This window comes from Convolutriloba macropyga, chromosome 3 (genome assembly GCF_964194025.1).
Source record: "Convolutriloba macropyga chromosome 3, txConMacr16.3, whole genome shotgun sequence".
NCBI lineage: Eukaryota > Metazoa > Xenacoelomorpha > Acoela > Convolutidae > Convolutriloba > Convolutriloba macropyga.
In genome coordinates this window covers 1594457-1612694 of record NC_134470.1, presented here as the reverse complement: position 1 = coordinate 1612694, position 18238 = coordinate 1594457, and the positions used below count along the sequence as shown (strand labels likewise).

Sequence of the window (18238 nt, the reverse complement as noted above, 5' to 3'; positions counted from 1 at the left end):
GTCCCTTTCAACCGTAGCTTTTTCCCATTCGTCCAGAAAAAACTTAAGCTCCTTATATCCTCGAACGAAATTCGTACCGTGCAGTGGTTGGAAACGCTCTGCTGATCACCAGTGGTTGAACGTTTACCAGATTACTGTAGGGCTTGGCACTGAGACCAAGGCGATCGAAGAAGCCTCGGAGTTCCGCTTTTTTGGCAGCAACGCCATTGTCTGCATATCACTTCTGTAATAAGCTGCTGGTTCAAACACATTTAATCAACGGTAATGCGGCTCTGCTGTACATTGACATAGCAAAGGGATCGCTCTGAGCCATCCCTTTTTGAGAAAACTGTGTCTTTCCCGACAAACAGCTCAAAGGGAGCTTGGTTGGGGTTATTTACAGCGTTTTTGAGTGAAAGCCACGGCTGGGAGATGTTTTGATGGGGAAAACTTCTATTCAGTTGGTTGAAGGCAATGTCAGCATCAATCAGTAGTAGTGCGTCGGTATTGTTTTCATCAACGCAAGATCTGAGCTAGCAAATGGCAGACTACATGCCGCGTTGTTGTCCTAGACACAGATGGATGTTGACACCTAGAATTTGCAGATCCTGTTTGACACACACTACACTACATCGCCTGATTGGTCTAAGTAAAGGTATTCCTGTAGTTCTGACACCTCTATTCCTGTAGTTCTGACACCAGGATTCCAGTCAAGCGGGATTAGGCGACAAGCATTGTGAGCGGCTAATTGATCTGGAGGTAGAGTTTTGTTGGCAAATCGATATAACAGTTCTGCAAAATTTTTGCAAAGGCCGTTGGAGGATTCGTCAAAGGCAGTAAGCAGACAACGCAAATTGTCAGCATCAAGGCCTGAGAGTCCATGGCCTTCATGGGTTTTTTATGCAGTTTGTTTGGCCTTTTCTGCGCTTAGTTTTTCATAGACTGAATGAAGATAAAGAAGATCGAAGATCGGTACTTTCGACATCGGGTTTAAGTGTTGGATAAAGCTTCGCTTGCATTTGGGTAACTTTGTCTGAGAACAGCTAGAACGGTGGACGATCTTATTGACTGGCTGCGAGATGGAACTCCGCTTTTATGATCTGGGTCTAGCTGCCCGATAGCGCAGGAGACTTTACTATGGTTAGTTAGGCAAATCAAGCGGCGCAATTCATTCTGATTGCTCTTTGAGGCTTTAAGTAAACGGAGTTGAAGGGTTCTGTTTTCAGAAAACAACTCATCTCCTTGTCCTTGGCTCCACATCTTGAATCATCCGCTAATGGCTTATTGACAGAACCGTTGTTGCTCTTCTGGGTGTAGGGCAGTATAAGATGTGCAACGAGCAATGCAGCGTAGAAGGCAAATTCTGCAGGTTACTTATTTTTGGCTATTGGCCGTTGTAGCTCATGCTGGGCATCCACAAACTCATAACCTGTTTTCTCTTGTGCACAGTGAAGAACTGCGCTTCACAGTGGGTTGCGTTGCAGTATTTTTGAATTTTGCCCTGTAAAGCGTTCTCGGGAATTTGCCTTGAAGAGTTAATGTGAATGGACTAATTAAACTAACATGATGTCAGGTTTGACTAATTAAGATGATATCAGGATTTGCAGAGTCAGCGGCAGATAACGGGGTAAAGAATGATATATTATCACAGCAGGTTTGGCGGTAGAGTGGTTGCATTCGAAACCATCAAAACAATCTCAGCCAGAGGTCACAGCACTACATCTAATATGGATATAACCACAGAAAACGCACCTCTGAGATGGAACTGGCTACAGTGAGACTGGATTGATATGAGGAAAGAAGACTACATAGGTCCAGAAGTTAAATCTGAGATTAACAATATTGACTGGTTTTTGAAAAAAAATGCAAAGTAAAGACATAAAGTCAGAATGCAGGAAAACAAGTATTTAGCATAATGAGAAAAATGCACAGACTCTTGACAGATTACACGAGATACGAGAACATTTTTAAATTCAGGGGAAACTTTGAAATTTTTTAAAGAGCTGCAGTCAATATAAATACAAAGTGCATAACTCGAATTATATATATATTTTTGCTGATGAAAATGTCATTAATTGAATGAATTGTTCTAATTATGATCAAGTGTGAAGGGTTAAACTTAAAACTATTTGAAGTAAACATTTGAAATGCTCAACGAAAGAGGATGCGAAAAGCGATGATCTATAAAACCGGCGATTAATACAAAGATTTCACGTTTTTGGTCAAATTAGCAGCTCGAAACATTGCACAAGTCCGTCAGCCTAGCCCTGTATGCGTAACTGCTCCTCTCAATTACCTTTCCCACGTGACTTACTTGATTCTTGATGTGCCTAATGCTAGGTTCGTTTACGTCTCTGGTAGTTCTTTTGGTGACAATTTTGAGCTCCTCCTCCACATCTATCCAAAGCAGAAGCAACAGGGGGCAAGAAAAAATGAAATAACAACACAACCTAGTGAGTTGATTAACTGGACAAGGATCTGCGTACCAAATGGGACCAGTGAGCCAGGACCACTGCTTCAGGTCCAATATCCAGTCACCAGAGAGCCAAAGCCATTACATCCAATCTGAAAATTGTTAGTAAGTTTAGCAGAAAAATTAGTCTTTTCTTGGATTCAAACCACATTTTTCACTGAGCTCAATGATTAATCCCGATAGTAATATACAATACTACAAACAAATAAGTGATCAAAGATCCTATATCAGGTGCTAAGCCATCAAATAACTTATGACTTTAAATTTTGTTTGTCTCAAGCAAAGATAAGTAAAAACACCTTACTTTGGACTAGAAAGTTTCGCCGAGTTCAAACATTTAAAAAACGGGAGCAATCAAGATAGCAGCAACAGCCACCACACAACAAGCTAATTTTCTTCAGCTAAATTTTAATAAAGATGCCCTTCTATGGTTTTGCAAACAAAAGCAGCAGCAACTAGAGCAACCGTAATAGCCCAACTATCTAAATGGATAATTCACTTTCAATGATTGAGAAGAAGGTAAAAAAATTCTCTTAAAAAGCCAAAAAAGACCCCCAAATAGCAAAAGTATTTTATAGGCAAAAACGAAAATTGTATAACCGTATCTTACTGCAGTAATTCGTGTAGGAGAAAATGCAGGAGATGCCAAAGATCTGAAGTTTGCAACAAAAAAATTGTAGCCAGATATGCTACTTAAATAATCACGGAAAGTAACTCCATAGTAATTAAAAATTGTTTAAAATCCAATTTCTTGTTTCGTTCTAATTGCCATTAAAATTGTAAGCCTAATTGTTGTGATAAACTTATTAAATAGTTTTGTATGTTATTATTTTCAGGATGTTGTGTAATCACTCTTAGATTTGACAATATGTATGACTTGAATTTTTTTTCTAGAGATGGTGTACATTTCTCGCACTATTGCAATCAAATTTTTGATCGGATGATTCAGTTATTGATTTATACTTTTGCTCCCTACTCGGTTATGTTTCTTCTCCCGCAATGTTCCAAGGCCAGAAATTTGACACTTCTCTCTACGGTATCTATGATCAAAGCGAATGCAGTCATTGTAAATCTGTTCAAAAGAACGCAAGGTTTGCTCCAATGCTTCCGAATAGCTTTACGTAAGGTTGCCGTTTCTCAATAATCTCAGCGGAATCTAACTATAACAGCATGGTTCTCGTGCTTTACGCCGGCCTTGTTCTTCACTGAATTCGATTGTCTAATGATCTGTTGATTGAAGTAAAGAAATTTCTCATTGATAATCTATGTTCAATCTCCTGCTAAGGCTTGTAAGGCTTATGCAAATAACTTATATTATTGCTGATTTTCTTATAAAAAAGCTCAACTAACATAAATTGTAAAGATCGTAAGATCTAAAAACTTAAAATAAGAGAATAAATTTGATGAAGAATCAAATTATTGTCAATTTGAAAACCATTTGTTCTCGGTACCACTTTCTTATGGTTCTAAATACGCTATGATTATACAATTCCAATATTAAAGTTAATGTTAAAAAATAGGGTAAATATCATCTAAAACATCATCATAACTCGTTCCCGATTGATTAATCAAGTAAAGTGATTTAAGTAAAGTATTACACAATAAATGTTAAATAACTGCTATAATTGCTTATGTTTACATAAGCGCTGATGGTTTTCACTTTACAAAGGATGCCTTGAATATTTGGCATTCGAGCATGAACAAATAATAAAGAGCTCACAAACTAACAAATAAAGAAATTTAGCTATAAAAAGAAAGATCTGAAAAAACTAAATTTGCAACATAAATGTGTTAATAGCTACACTTTTGGGTCTCATGCAAGAGCGTTCCTGGGATCCAAGGGTTGCATACGTTACCTTAACCAAGTTCTAGGGTCTTTGGTTGATCAAAGTTCACCTTCAGAAAACCGGGTGTGTGGAAAATTTGGAGTCCCAGCTTGTAAATTTTTTCAGTTTTTGTCGTTTCTGAGTTTTGACAAATTCTAAGTTTTTCCAGCTTCAATTGTTAATTCTTGCTGTCTGATGGCTTTTTTGTCTGCTCAAAGCTGGCGCCAACATCACGGGCCCTGTTTTTGATCTCGGAAACACCATCGTAGAATACTGTCGCTAAATTCACGACGGGTCTGTTGAATTCGCCATGTGCCATTTTGACTCTCGATGATTAAACAACACCGTTGCCAGTGACGACCGCAATGATTTGTCGCACTTTGTACATACAGTGTTTCACAGAGTCAACTATTAGCCAAACTAACTCCCCTTCTTTCAGTTTTTGCACATATTTTTCTGACCACTTTGATCTCTAATTCCATTGTGGAAAGTTTTGTGGTTCATCCTTTCCAAATCATTTCAGTATATGCTTGAGTTTTTCTGAAGGATTTTCTCAATTCATATTAGAGCTCACTGGGTGGCAAGAGTGGTGTACTTGCATTCTCTCGGCCCAAAAGGAAGTGATTTGGTGTAAGTACAGTCAAATCCTGTGAGTCGTCACGTACTGCTGTCATGGTCTTGCGTTGAGAGTTTGCTCTACAAGAAACATAGTTGTACTGAATTCCTTGTTCGAAAAGCTTCGGTTTCCCAAAATTGCATTCATGACTTTCTCACCATTTTGAACCAGATTCCAATAAAGTGTGGTGCTCCTAGAGGGTTAAACTTCCAAACGATCTTTTTCTGTCCTGAGTCGCTTTCAATCGTAGCTTTTCCCATTCGTCCAGAAAAACCTTAAGCTCCTTATTTCCTCAAACGAAATTTGTGCCATGCAGTGGTTGGAAACGCGACGCTGATTGCCTTCCCGGTTTCAATGTCCGCGATGTTTTTCAAAAGCAGCGCATTAAGAATGCGATGTTCTTTTGACCACTTTGATCTATGTTTTCATTGAGTAATGTATTGTGGTTCATCCTTTCCAAATCGTTTCAGTATATGTTTGAGCTGTTCTGAAGGATTTTCTCAGACCATGGTAAGGCTCACTGGATGGCAAGAATGGTGCACTTGCACTGTCTCGTCCCAACAGAAAGTGATTTGGTGTAAGAACAGTCAAATCTTAAGGGTCGTCACTTACTGCTGTCGGGGGTCTTGCGTTGAGAGTTTGCTCTATAAAACTAATACTTGTACTGATTTCCTTGTTCGTAAGGCTTCGGTTGCCCAAGATTGTAGTCATGACTTTCTCGCTATTTTGAACCAGATTTCTCTAAAATGTTGTGCTCCTAGAGGGTTAAACTTCCAAACGATCTTTTTCTGTCCTAAGTCACTTTCAATCGTAGCTTTTTCCCATTCGTCCAGAAAGAACTTAAGCTCCTTATTTCCTCGAACGAAATTCGTGCCGTGCAGTGGTTGGAAACGCGCCGCTGATCACCTTTCCGGTTTCAATGTCCGCGATGTATTTCAAAAGCAGCGCATTGTGAATGCGATGTTCCCACTTCAGCCTCGCCCTCTAACCCCTATGCTAAAACCAGTACCATACAAACCCTTTGCCTCCACTAAAAGGCTAGGTTGTTGCTGATAATTCCAATGAGGTACCTACAGTCGCAAAAACCCCCCAAAACGTAAGGGAAAAACGAAAAAAATTACAAAACGTTCTGGCATACACTGCTAGGAAACGCAATAAGATTGAGAGAATTCATTAAAAAATTGGCCACTGGCGGGCAGTTTTCATATCATAATACTGAACAAATACGAATAAAGGCAAAAATAATTAAATGCTTTGATGAAATTCTGAAACAGTTGGCGGAAAGAGGCATTCGTGAAGAGATTTTATTAATGATTGCCACTATCTACCCCCCCTTGGTTCTCCCATGAAGGAAATCGACCAACGACGGATCAGTTACCAAGAATCTAGCCCAAAGCATACAATGTTTTTTGGCAAGGCCGCCTTGAAGAGCTTCTTCTGGAAGCTAGAGCACTGCAGTATAAACTGCGTAAGAATACTAAAACGGAAAATTGATGTATTGAAAGAATTCAACAGTTTCACGAAAACCCGAAACATTTTGAACGTCATCAAGTATCTCATTGGTGAATAATTATCCTGGATAACGTCACCAAACAATACCGTCCACGGAGAAAAAATAAAAGATGCTTAAAGAGAAACACCCGACTTTTTCCCCAAGTATACCTCAATTACATAGTTGACAAAAAAACGATTGATTCAATCCCGTACTGTACCACAGCGCAATCTTCGAACACTTAGGCGCACTGGAGATCGAAAAAGAAGCTTTGGGAACACATGGCAGCCATGGACCGTCCCTTTGGACGCAAATGTGTGGAGACGACTTTTCACTTGTTTCAAAGAAATTACAGCAAACATAGCAAAAATGATAGCCAACTATGCTTTTTTCTGGCAACTGGTAAAATATTTGAAAAAACTCTTGAAGCGTACAACGCATGCAAATTAATCCCCTCATTTAAAAAATCCGGTGCTTCACCTATTGGCGTAGGAGAAGTTCTTTGTCGCATCATAGGGAAATACATCACCAAGCTTGTAGAAAACAACCTATTCTTTTTGAGCGGCAACACAGAACTTTGCTTCGGCCAAAAGTGCAGGATTGACAGGCAACTCATTCTATGCGCCCGCCCTATGAAAAACGTGATGAATAAGCTGTTCTTCTTATAGAGGCAAAACCACCTCCAACTGCCCCAACCGTAACTTGGCAGTTGAAAACAAGAAGAGAACGTGTCCCGCCTTTTTGTTCAAAATTCATACTCAGCCACGTCCAATTTATACGTCGCAGGTAAAAGACTGCATTCCCTAGAGGGCACAACTCAAAGGGAACCATTTGCTATGGCTTTGTATGGAGTGCCCACCCTTCGCTTGCACAGGCTTGTCCAGATTACGCACGCGTCGCAAAAATAGTACACAGACGACGGCAGCGCAGTAGGCATTTGAGAACTTATTCTTGTACTTCAAAACAACTCAATCAACATGGTAGCTATTTTGGCTACACCGTGAACGCCCCTCAGTGTCAATTAATAGTAAAAGAGGCTTCAAAGATCAAAGCTCTCAGCGCATTTGAGGGTTTGGCAGTTGAAATTGTTGACGGCTGCTGCGTTCTGGAATATGTCAAACACCTACACATGCAAAACACCTAAAACGACTGCACGTGTCTTACAAGAGGCGGGCAATAAAAATTAAATTTTGTGTCTAGGACAATGCCAAGGTCACCAAATATCTCCACAAACGCAGAAGCCAACATCCAAATGCACCTCGTACCGTCATTCTCCGGTGTCTCAATCCGCTCGGCGGCTATATTCACAAACAAACCAGGAGGGCCAACTTAATATCAATTTGCCAAATGATTTATAACGAAGTACGCAGCTTCGATGACCGCATGCACTCCTCTCGAAGATGAAGATCGAGCAAATGCTCATCTGACCCAAGAACGCATAACGCACGACCAACAAACTGAACGTATGATCAAATTGAAAAACTCGATCAAATAAATAGGATCCGATGGAAAACCTTCAGACCGAGAAACGCCACGTAATAGAAATGAGTGCTAAAAAGAGAGCCTCGAACAAGCTCACAGCATTACCGCTTAAGCGTTCTGGTTAAACGCTTACGAAGTCCGAATTTAGAGACGGGATTAGATATAACAACGAGGCCAAAAATACGCCCCTTAATTGTCAATGCGGTGAAAATTTTACCCTATCAAATGCTCTACACTGTGCAAAGGGCAGAGGGACACAAAGTGAGACACAAGTGTATACACCAATGAGACACAACGAGATCTATAACACTTTTGCTAAGATCTTGCATAACGTTTGCTACGATGTCGAGTTTGAGGCGGCTCTTCAATTGCCTCAAGGCGAGTCCTTTATACACAAAACTAATAGCACTAAAGAAAATGCGCGCTTGAATATTAAAGTGAATGGCAGATGCGCGTTCAGGTTCAGCCGTTATCTATTCGACGTGATGACTTTTGACCCATTTGCCAAATCATCCTCGAAAAACTCCGGAAAAGCGTACAGATATCATAAGTCGTTGAAATGGCTCAAATATGATCAACGAATAATTGACGTCAAGCAGAGTAAATTCGTTCCACTCGTGTTTTTGTGCAATGGGGTTGCAGGGCCGTCTGCAACGCGCAGCATAAAAAAAGTAGCTAGCAAAAATGCTGAAAAGAAAAAAATCTTAATCGGACGCAATGACATACATAAGCACTAGAATAAGTTTTGCTCTCCTGCGCAGCGCTATTATATGCCTCAAAGAGTGCCGCGGTTTCAAACGGCCGACTGACAATGATAGCTCATGCAGTGCCATAGTGCAGGTGGGGAGACTAGATTCATAACAAATCAGCCTGTATAGAGATTCCATTCTCATGACGCAGCTTTGAAGAGTTATCGTGCCTTGTCTTTGTGATTATATACGATGCAGTGATGTCTAGGTTTATGTAGAACAATAATACCCATGAAGTAGCTCTAAGGGAGCTATTGTGCCTTGTCTTCAAAAATTCATACGATTTAGTGACATCTCTTATTAAGGGATCAGTACTCATCCATTGGATTGTCCTGCGCGGTTTAAGACCAAATCTTTTTTTATTCTAAGAAAAAAGATTTTTAAAAAACCTGAAAAGACCACTGGCAGATGCAATAGATGATCAATGTACTTTAGCTAGTCAGCTGTTACACTAGGGGCAAATAGCTCTCAACGTGAGTATTCTCTATTAAAAAAGCACGAATGAGCCTATAAAAGCATTAAGTGAAATACGAATAATCAAACCGGAGCTTTAGAAACTCTTAAATGGAAAACCAGAAGAAGCATACAAAATAACAAGCAATGCTACAAAAGCCAACAAGCAAAAAAACATCTCAAAAGACAATGAGTTCTGATCTCTAGGTCCATGTGAATAATCGAATGATCAATATCTAATTAGCAATCAATACTCGCTCAGAGGGCATTGCTTTTACGTGACTCCTTAAGTTAATTACAGAGAAATTAGGTCTACGAATCAGCAACAGAGCGACAAGGACTCTTTTCCACAATATTCAAACGCAAAAGGTATAGGAAAACCTCAGTGGTTCTTCCCCTCCATCGGATAAAAAAATTTATATCCAATGTCCATTGAATTATTCCAAACACGCTTACTTTAGGAAAACTGATTGGACAGCAAATTAACTCAGTAAAGGCACCACGAACAGCAGATGCATATAAATGAGAAAAACGAAACAATTCAGAAGTTCAGCGGTTATGTATTATTAAACCGGAAGAGGCAAAAAATAATCCCTTCAATCAATAAACTCGTGAAACCATGCATTTAAAAAACCCAATTATCTTTAAAAAACAGATATCAAGAAATATAACCTGCAACGTATTCTTCCACGAAAGGTTTTAGTCTTAAAAGAAAAATAGCAAAAAACCGATAGCGTACAAAGCGCATTTAGGCAACAAGGAATAATAACGCACTGAAACAAAAAAATCTCTTGAAAATGAAATTGAAAAAATAGACGCGTGAGTGGCAATTATTCGGCAATGGACCACTATTAGGAAGAACATTGTCTGAAGTTAAAATTAAGCTCAACTCGCAAGACACACAAAGTTCTCATTATTGTTAGAATCAATCAAATCCCACGTTGTATTAAGCTATCTTTCTTTATTTAAAATTTAAAATCTGCCCAGTAAAATTATATTAAACTATCAGGCAACCATTGTAAATTAAAGAAACCAAGCCTAGCAAACAAACCTATGGCGGAGGATAATGTTAGCTTGTTTGCCATGAAAGACAATTGAAAGAATTTCTTGAAAGAAATGAGTAAGCGTTAAATGCATGCTTGCCGGCTACTGAAACAAAACTCAGATTTTGATATTTATGGAGTAATTGTTCCCAATGAATTCGTTGAACATGCGGTAACCACAAATTACAGAAGGGAAATTATCAATTTTTTTTATTGGCCTCCGATCAATTCCATAGTTTGATAGAAGTTGGTCCTCAAATAAGCAGTCTGGAAATTTAAGGAGAAGAAAATTGCATAACAGAAAACAACAGTTATCCTAAATGACTGGTATATAATAAAAATCTCAATAAAAAATACTGCCACCTTAATATGTGAGACTCTGGTTCTCATGGCAACAAACTATTTGAGATCCAATGAATGTAGTCCCATCACAACGAGAAATCCTTGAACAATTATTGAAAATCAGAGAAAAAAATTAAAAAACTGTTAAGGTTGAAAAATGCAGTGGGGCAACCTCTGAGGATTAGAAAAAATTCTACAAAAATAAAGAAATTTGCTCTCAACATGAGTATTTTCTATTAGCTAAAAGCACAACCGATGAAACGATTAAAGTATTCTGTCAATTACCAATAAACCAAAGGAAGCTTCCACAAATCCCAAATGCAAAAAAAACAAAAAAGCTGCACACAACAAAACAACAAGCAAAACCAGGAGTGTCACCGCACAAAAGATTTCGTCATCTGAAAAATAAATTTGAGCTCTGAATCAATATTTTCAATCGAAAGATCAGTATGAACTCAGCTATCAATATCAGTGCTGACGTCAAAACATCTATTCTAGGCCTTAAATAAATCACAGAGAGTTTAGGTCTAGGTATCAGCAACAGAGGGACAGCAATGAGTTTCTACAAATGTCAGACACGGATGATTTTGGAAAACTTTAAATAATACAAATCCATATATTCGTTTCAAATAGTCCAACATTCCCATAATCTCATATAAATTTTTTCAACTGAATATATAAACTGAATATATATAAATTTTTTCAAACTGATAACAACAAATATAAATAAAGACTGCAACCATCCTTCCACGAAAAAGTCTTATTAATAAAAAAAGTAACAAAAGTGTTTCAAAAAATATCCGAAGGCGTAGAGATCACATTAAGAATCAAATAAACTTAATGAAAATAGTCCTAGGGAAAAGCCTATGAAGAATGAAAATCAAAAAGCTGTTGCGTTGGCAGACAAACGAAAAAATTAGTATAACCAAATGAGCAGGCGTTAATTGCATCCAGGCTACAGAAAAAATGAGTCAAAAAAATTTAATATAATTGTGAACCAGAATAGAAAAGATGAAAATTCGCAGCGAACATCAATTGAAAACACCAAAAGTTCATCAAAAAACAAGACTGGATCTCATGATAAATCAACAATTTTTCAAAATACAGAGGTAACCTTACGCAAAAAGTAAAGAAAATTTAAGAGCAAATTGAAAAAACTATGTGACCTGCAATTGGTATTCATAACGCTAAAACTAAGATCAAGCCTCCACACCCTAAAACGTTTTTTCGATTGAAACCTGAAGTCACATGTGGTATATGATATAAACGTCATGGATGCCGATCCATTTCTGTAGGGCAGACAAGCGGACAGACACTAGGATATCAGAACATCAAATGAAAAATTCCCAGGTGGGTCAACATCTTGTTGAATGTGGTGGCTCCACGAATGACATTGAATGGAAATTTCTGGATGCCTGTCGCACAGTAGAGAAACTCATGACCATCAAAGCTATATACATCAGCAAGTATAAGCCGTGACATACACACGCCATGGGCATAGGCGGCGGGAACACACTCTAAAATATTAGTTCAAATCAAAATTTTGACTTGGGAAAAGAAAAGAGGTCATAAAATATTTTGTGCATGACAAAGCAAAAGTTGCAAAGAACCCTTAGAAAGGATACCTAGGGTTCGGGAAATTCGGAATTACCCTAGAAAAACAAAGACATTGCCCACTTCGAAAAATCTGGAATAAGGACAATCTTAAAGAAACTGATAACAAATGCAAAATGGAATAATTACATAGGCTGAAGTTTGTAAATATTTGAAATATTTTTGATTCAAATTTAAAAATAGTAACTAAAAACGTTTAAATTCTGATCTTAGAAGAGTAAAGAGATATTCGGTTTATCCAGCAACAGCTTGTGAAACAGTTTTAATATGACGATGTATTTGTTTTAGTTATTTCAACATTCCCATAATCCTATAAACATTTTTTCAATTGAATATACCTCATACTAAAGAACATACCAAGACCAGGAGATGAATTTATACGAGAAAAGCGTTAAAAATCCAGCGGAGTAGCAGGTTTTTATTAATTAAACTGGAAGAGAAAAGAAAAATCCCTTCAATAAGTAAACTCTTTAAACCTTGCTCTAATAGAAACCCACAACAACAATGATAAAACTGATAACAACATACATAAACAAAGACTGCAATCCACCCTTCCAAGAAAAGTCATGTTAATGAAAAAAGTAATATAAATAATTTAGGCAATATCCGAAAGCGTAGAGGTCACCTTAAACATCAAATAAAATTAATGGAAATAGTCCCAGAGAAAAACCTATCAAAAATGATAACCAAAAAACTTGCTTAAAACTGCGTTTACAGACAAACGAAATGGTGAACCAAACGTTAGAAAAGATGAAAATTCGAAGTGAAGATCAATTGAAAACAACACCAAAAGAGCATCAAAAAACCAGACTGGATCTCATGATAAACCAACAATTTTTCAAAATAAAGAGGCAACGTTACACAAAACATGAAGATAATTTAAGAGCAAATTGAAAAAACTTATGTGACCTGAAATTGGTCTTCACAACGCTAAAATTTAGATCAAGCCTCCACACCCTAATATATTCTTTCGAAAGAAACTTGAATTCCCATGTGGTATATGATATTAAACGTCATGGATGCGGATCCATTTATGTAGAGCAGACAAGCGGGCAGACACCAGGACATCAAAATGTCGAATTGTTGAATGTGGTGGCTCCACGAATGACATTGATTGGATATTTCTGGATGTCTGTTGCACAGTAGAGGAACTCATGACCATCCAAAAAAATATACATCACCAAGTTGAAGCCGTTACTTGGGAAAAGAAAAAATTGGGGCAAAAAAAATTTTGTGCATGAAAAAAAAATAAGCGAAGAGGGATACCTAGGAATTGGGCAATTTCGGAATAACTCTAAAAAACAAAAACATTCTAACTGCGAAGAATCTGGAATGGGGAGGTTCTGAAAGAAACTGATAATAAACGTAAACTGGAAAGTTTACATAGGCTAAATTTTGTAAATAAATGAAAAACTTTTGATTTAATTTTAAAACTAGTTACTAGAATTGTTTAAATTTTGGTCTGAGAAAAGTTAAAATATATTATTTTTATTCAGTAACAATTTTTTAAACAGGTTTAACCTGACGATAAACGTAAAGTTCAAAAATGTTTGTTTTAAAAATCAGAAGCATATTTATTTTGACTATTTAGTTTCTTCTAATTTTGTTATTTTTGTTAAGAACTTTTATGCAATAAAATCATTGAAAATCTAATCAACCATTATTACAGAGTAGAAATTGCCTATATTTTTCCGGCTTCTGACCAAATCCATATTTTGATTAAAGCGGATCCTCAAATAATCAGTCTGGCAATTTAAAAAAAGAAAACTACATCACAGAAAAAATCAAAGCCAGCCAAAAATGCCGCTGCGTTAATATGTGAGACTATAGTTCTCGTGGCAACAAATTAATTGAGACCCGATAAATGTAGTCCCGTTACAAGGAGAAATCTTGGAACAGTTGATGAAATTCAGAGAAAGGAAAAAATCCAAAACACAGTTAAGGCAGAAAAACGCAGTGGGGTAACCTCTGAAGATTACAAAAAGCTCTACGGAACAAAGAAAATTTACTCTCAAAATCAGTATTTTCTATTAGCTAAAACCACAACCAATGAAATAATTAAAACATTTTGTGAATTACCAATAGACCAAAGGAAGCTTCAACAAATCCGAAATGAAAATAAAACCAAAAAGCTGCACACAACGGAATAACAAGCAATACCAGGAGTGTCACCGCAAAAAATTTTTCGGTATTTGATTAGTAATTTAATTAGATTGGTAATTAGTTTTGATTACTGATGCAGGATTTACAATCGAAGGATCAGAATGAACACAGTTATCAATATCAGTGCAGACGCCAATACATTTAGGTTAGGCCTAAAATTAATCACAGTGAATTTAGGTCTACGTATCAGCAACAGAGGGACAGCAACACGTTTCGAAAAAATTTAGACGTAAAAAAATTTGGAAAATATCATTTAGTGCACCACCATATATTCATCAAAATTATTTCAGTATTTCCATACACATTATTTCAATTGAAATTTCCAAAAGAACACTAATTAGACAACTAATTATCCTACCACACGTACCAAGAACGGCAGATGAATCTTAATAAAGAAAGCAAATTTATACAGCAGTATAGCAGTTTTGTACAGTTAAACTGAAGGAAGAAAAAGAAATCACTTCAGTCAGTAAACTAATCAAACCATGCACTAATAAAAACCCACAACAGCAATAGCAAAACTGATAGCAATATAAATTAGTATAGGCGGCAGTTCATCTTTTAACGAAAAATGATGATAATGAAAAAATTAATTAAAATTTTTTAAAATAGTCTAAAAGTGAAAAGGACACATTGAAGCGTCAGATGGTATTGACGCATTGAAACAAAGAAATCCCCAAGATAAAGGAAACAAATCCAGTAACCACAAGCGATAGCGATACTTATTTCGCATTCTATAAGCAGAACATTCTCCGCAATTAACATTGAACTCAACTCGAGAGACACTTATCGTTTTTATTGTTGGAACCAAATACCACGTTATATTAGCCAATATTTTTTAAACTTATGTTTAATATCAACCCCAAAAAATTATTTTAGGCTATCAGGAAACCATTGCAAATTAAAGAATTAAGCCTACCAAAAAACATATAGAGGATGATAAGGAGAATATGTTTGCGTTGAAAGACAATTGAAAGTGTTTCTTAAACAAAATGAGGAAACGTTAATTGCGTGCACGCAGACTACCGAAATAAAGTCTATTAAATTTATTAAATTTGTGGAGTAATTGTTCCCAAGAGATCGTTGAACATCCGATCATAAAAAATTGCAGATAATTAACTAAAAAATTTATTATTGGCCTTTGATCAATTCTATAGTTTGATTAAAGTGAATCCTCAACAGTTCAGTCTGGCAATTTGAAAAAAAGTTACAGAACAGAAAAAAGTCACAGAATCTAAATGACTGATATATATAAAAAATCCCACACGAAATTTCCGCCACCTCTGGTTCTCATGGCAACAAATTATTTGAGACCTGATAATTGTAGTCCCATTACAGCAACAAATCTTTGAACAGTTGTTGAAGTTCAGAGACAGACAATTCCGCTCTACAGAACAACGGAAATTTGCTCTCAACCTTATTCTTTTCTTTTAACTAAAAGCACAACAAATGAAACAATTAAAGTACTATGTGAATTACAAAATAACCAAAGGGAGCTTCAAAAAATCCCCAAATAAAAAACAGAAAGCACACAACAAAAAAACAAGCAATACCAGGAAGGTCACACCACAAAAAATGTCGACATCTGAAAAATGAATTTGATCTCAGAATCAATATTTTTAATCGAATGATTAGTATGAACTCAGCTGTTAAGATCAGTGCAGACGTCAATACATCTATTTTAGGTCTAAATGTAATTACAGAGAATTTAGGCCTACGTATCAGCAACAGATGAACAGTAGTGCGTTTCCACAAAAGTCAGACGCGAATGATTTTGGAAAATCTCGGTTAGTACAATTCCATATATTCATCCTAATTATTTCAACATTTTAAAATGAAACAATTAAAGAATGATGTGAATTACAAACAAACCAAAGGGAGCTTCAACAAATCCCAAAAGAAAACAAATTAAAAAGCACTCAACAAAATAACAAGCAATACCAGGAAGGTCACCGCACAAAAAATTTCGACATCTGAAAAATTAATTTGATCTCTGAATCAATATTTTCGATCGAAAGATCAGTATGAAATCAGCAATTAATATCACTGCAGACGTCAATACATCTATTTTAGGTCTAAATATAATCACAGAGAATTTAGGCCTACGTTTCAGCAACAGAGGGACAGTAGTGCGTTTCCACAAATGTCAGACGCAAATGATTTTGGAAAATCTCGGTTAGTACAATTCCATATATTCATCCTAATTATTTCAACATTCCAATTTTCCCATATACGTTTTTCCAATTGAATATACCTCAGGAACACTATTTGGACAACAAACTAACCCAGCCTACGTTTTAGGAACTGCAGATGAATCGATATTAGAGGAGCGGGAAAAATCCGGCGGGGTAGCATGTTTTTTTTACTAAATTGGAATAGGAAAGGGAAATCACATCAATTAACAAACTCAAAAAAGCATTCACTAATAGAAACCCACAACAGCAATAATAAAACTGATAATACCATATATAAAAAAAGACTGCCAGCCAACCTTCCACGAAAATTCATGTTAACAAAAAAACTAACAAGAATGTTTTGAAAAATATCCGAAAGCGTAGAGATCACAGTAAACATCAAATAAAATAAATGGAAATAGTCCTAGGGAAAAACCTATGAAAAATGAAAATCAAAAAACTTTTGCGTTGACAGACAAACGAAATGGTTATTATAACCAAATGAGCAGGCGTTAATTGCATGCAGACTACAGAATAAATGAGTCAGTTTTTAAAATTTATTATAATTCTGAACCAGATCTTAGAAAAGATGAAAATTCGCAGTAAAGATCAATTGAAAACAACATAAAAAGAGCATCAAAAAACGACACTGGATCTCATGATAAACCAACGATTTGTCAAAATACAGGGGCAACCTTACACAAAACTTGAAGAAAATTTGCGAGCAAATTGAAAAAATGTGACCTGCAATTGCTATTCATAACGCTAAAATTAAGATCATGCCCCCACACCCTAAAACGTTCTTACGATTGAAACCTGAAGTCACATGTGGTATATGATATAAAACGTCATGGATGCGGATCCATTTCTGTAGGGCAGACAAGCGGACAGACACTAGGATATCAGAACATCAAATGAAAAATTCCCAGGTGGATCAACATCTTGTTGACTGTGGTGTCTCCCCGATTGACATTGAAGGGAAATTTCTGGATAGCTGTCGCTTAGTAGAGAACCTTGAGTGGAAGCCTTGACTATACACATGCCATGGGCATAGGCGGCGGGAAATCACTCTAAAATATTAGTTCAAATCAAATTTTAGACTTGGGAAAAGAAAAAACTAGGGCATAGAATTTTTTGTGCATGACAAAACAAAATTTCCAAAGAGCCATCCAGAGGGATACCTAGGATTTGGGCAAATTCGGAATTATCCTCGAAAAACAAAAACTTATTTCGAAAAATTTCGAAAAATCTGTAGTAGGGACTTTATTAAAGAAACTGATAACAGATGTAAACTGGAAGTTTTAAAAAGACTAAACCTTGTAAATATACGATATACTTTTGATTTAATTTCTAAAAAAACGTCCTAGAATTGTTTGATTTGTGGTCTCAGAAAAGAAAAAAAACATATTCATTTTATCCAGTATCAACTTGTGAAACAGTTTTAACCTGAAGATGTAATTGTTTTAATTGTTTCAACATTCCAGTAATCCCATATACATTTTTTCAAATGAATATACCTCAAGAACACTAATTAGACAACCAATTAACCCAGCCTTCATACCAAGAGCAGGAGATGAAGCGATATGAGAAAAACGGGAAAAATCCAGCAGAGTAGATGTTTTATATTAAACAAACTGGAAGAGAAAAGAAAAATTCCTTCAATCAATAAACTCTTTAAACCTTGCTCTAAAGGAAACCCACAACAACAATGATAAAACTGATAACAATATAAATAAATATAGGCTGCAGTTCATCATTCCACGAAAAGACATGTTGATAAAAAAGTAACAAAAATGTTTTAAAAATATCCGAAAGCGTACAGATCGCAGTAA

General features: G+C 36.4%; 1 protein-coding gene across 1 annotated transcript in view; it reads left to right on the top strand.

The window, feature by feature from the left end:
* Positions 1 to 3237: 3237 nt before the first annotated feature.
* The window catches only part of LOC142335826 (uncharacterized), a 256700-nt gene continuing 241699 nt past the window's right edge, over positions 3238 to 18238 (top strand). The window contains exon 1 of the mRNA XM_075384155.1: positions 3238 to 3266. The gene's annotated coding sequence lies outside the window, so the exon portion shown is untranslated. The remainder of the gene's footprint in view (positions 3267 to 18238) is intronic.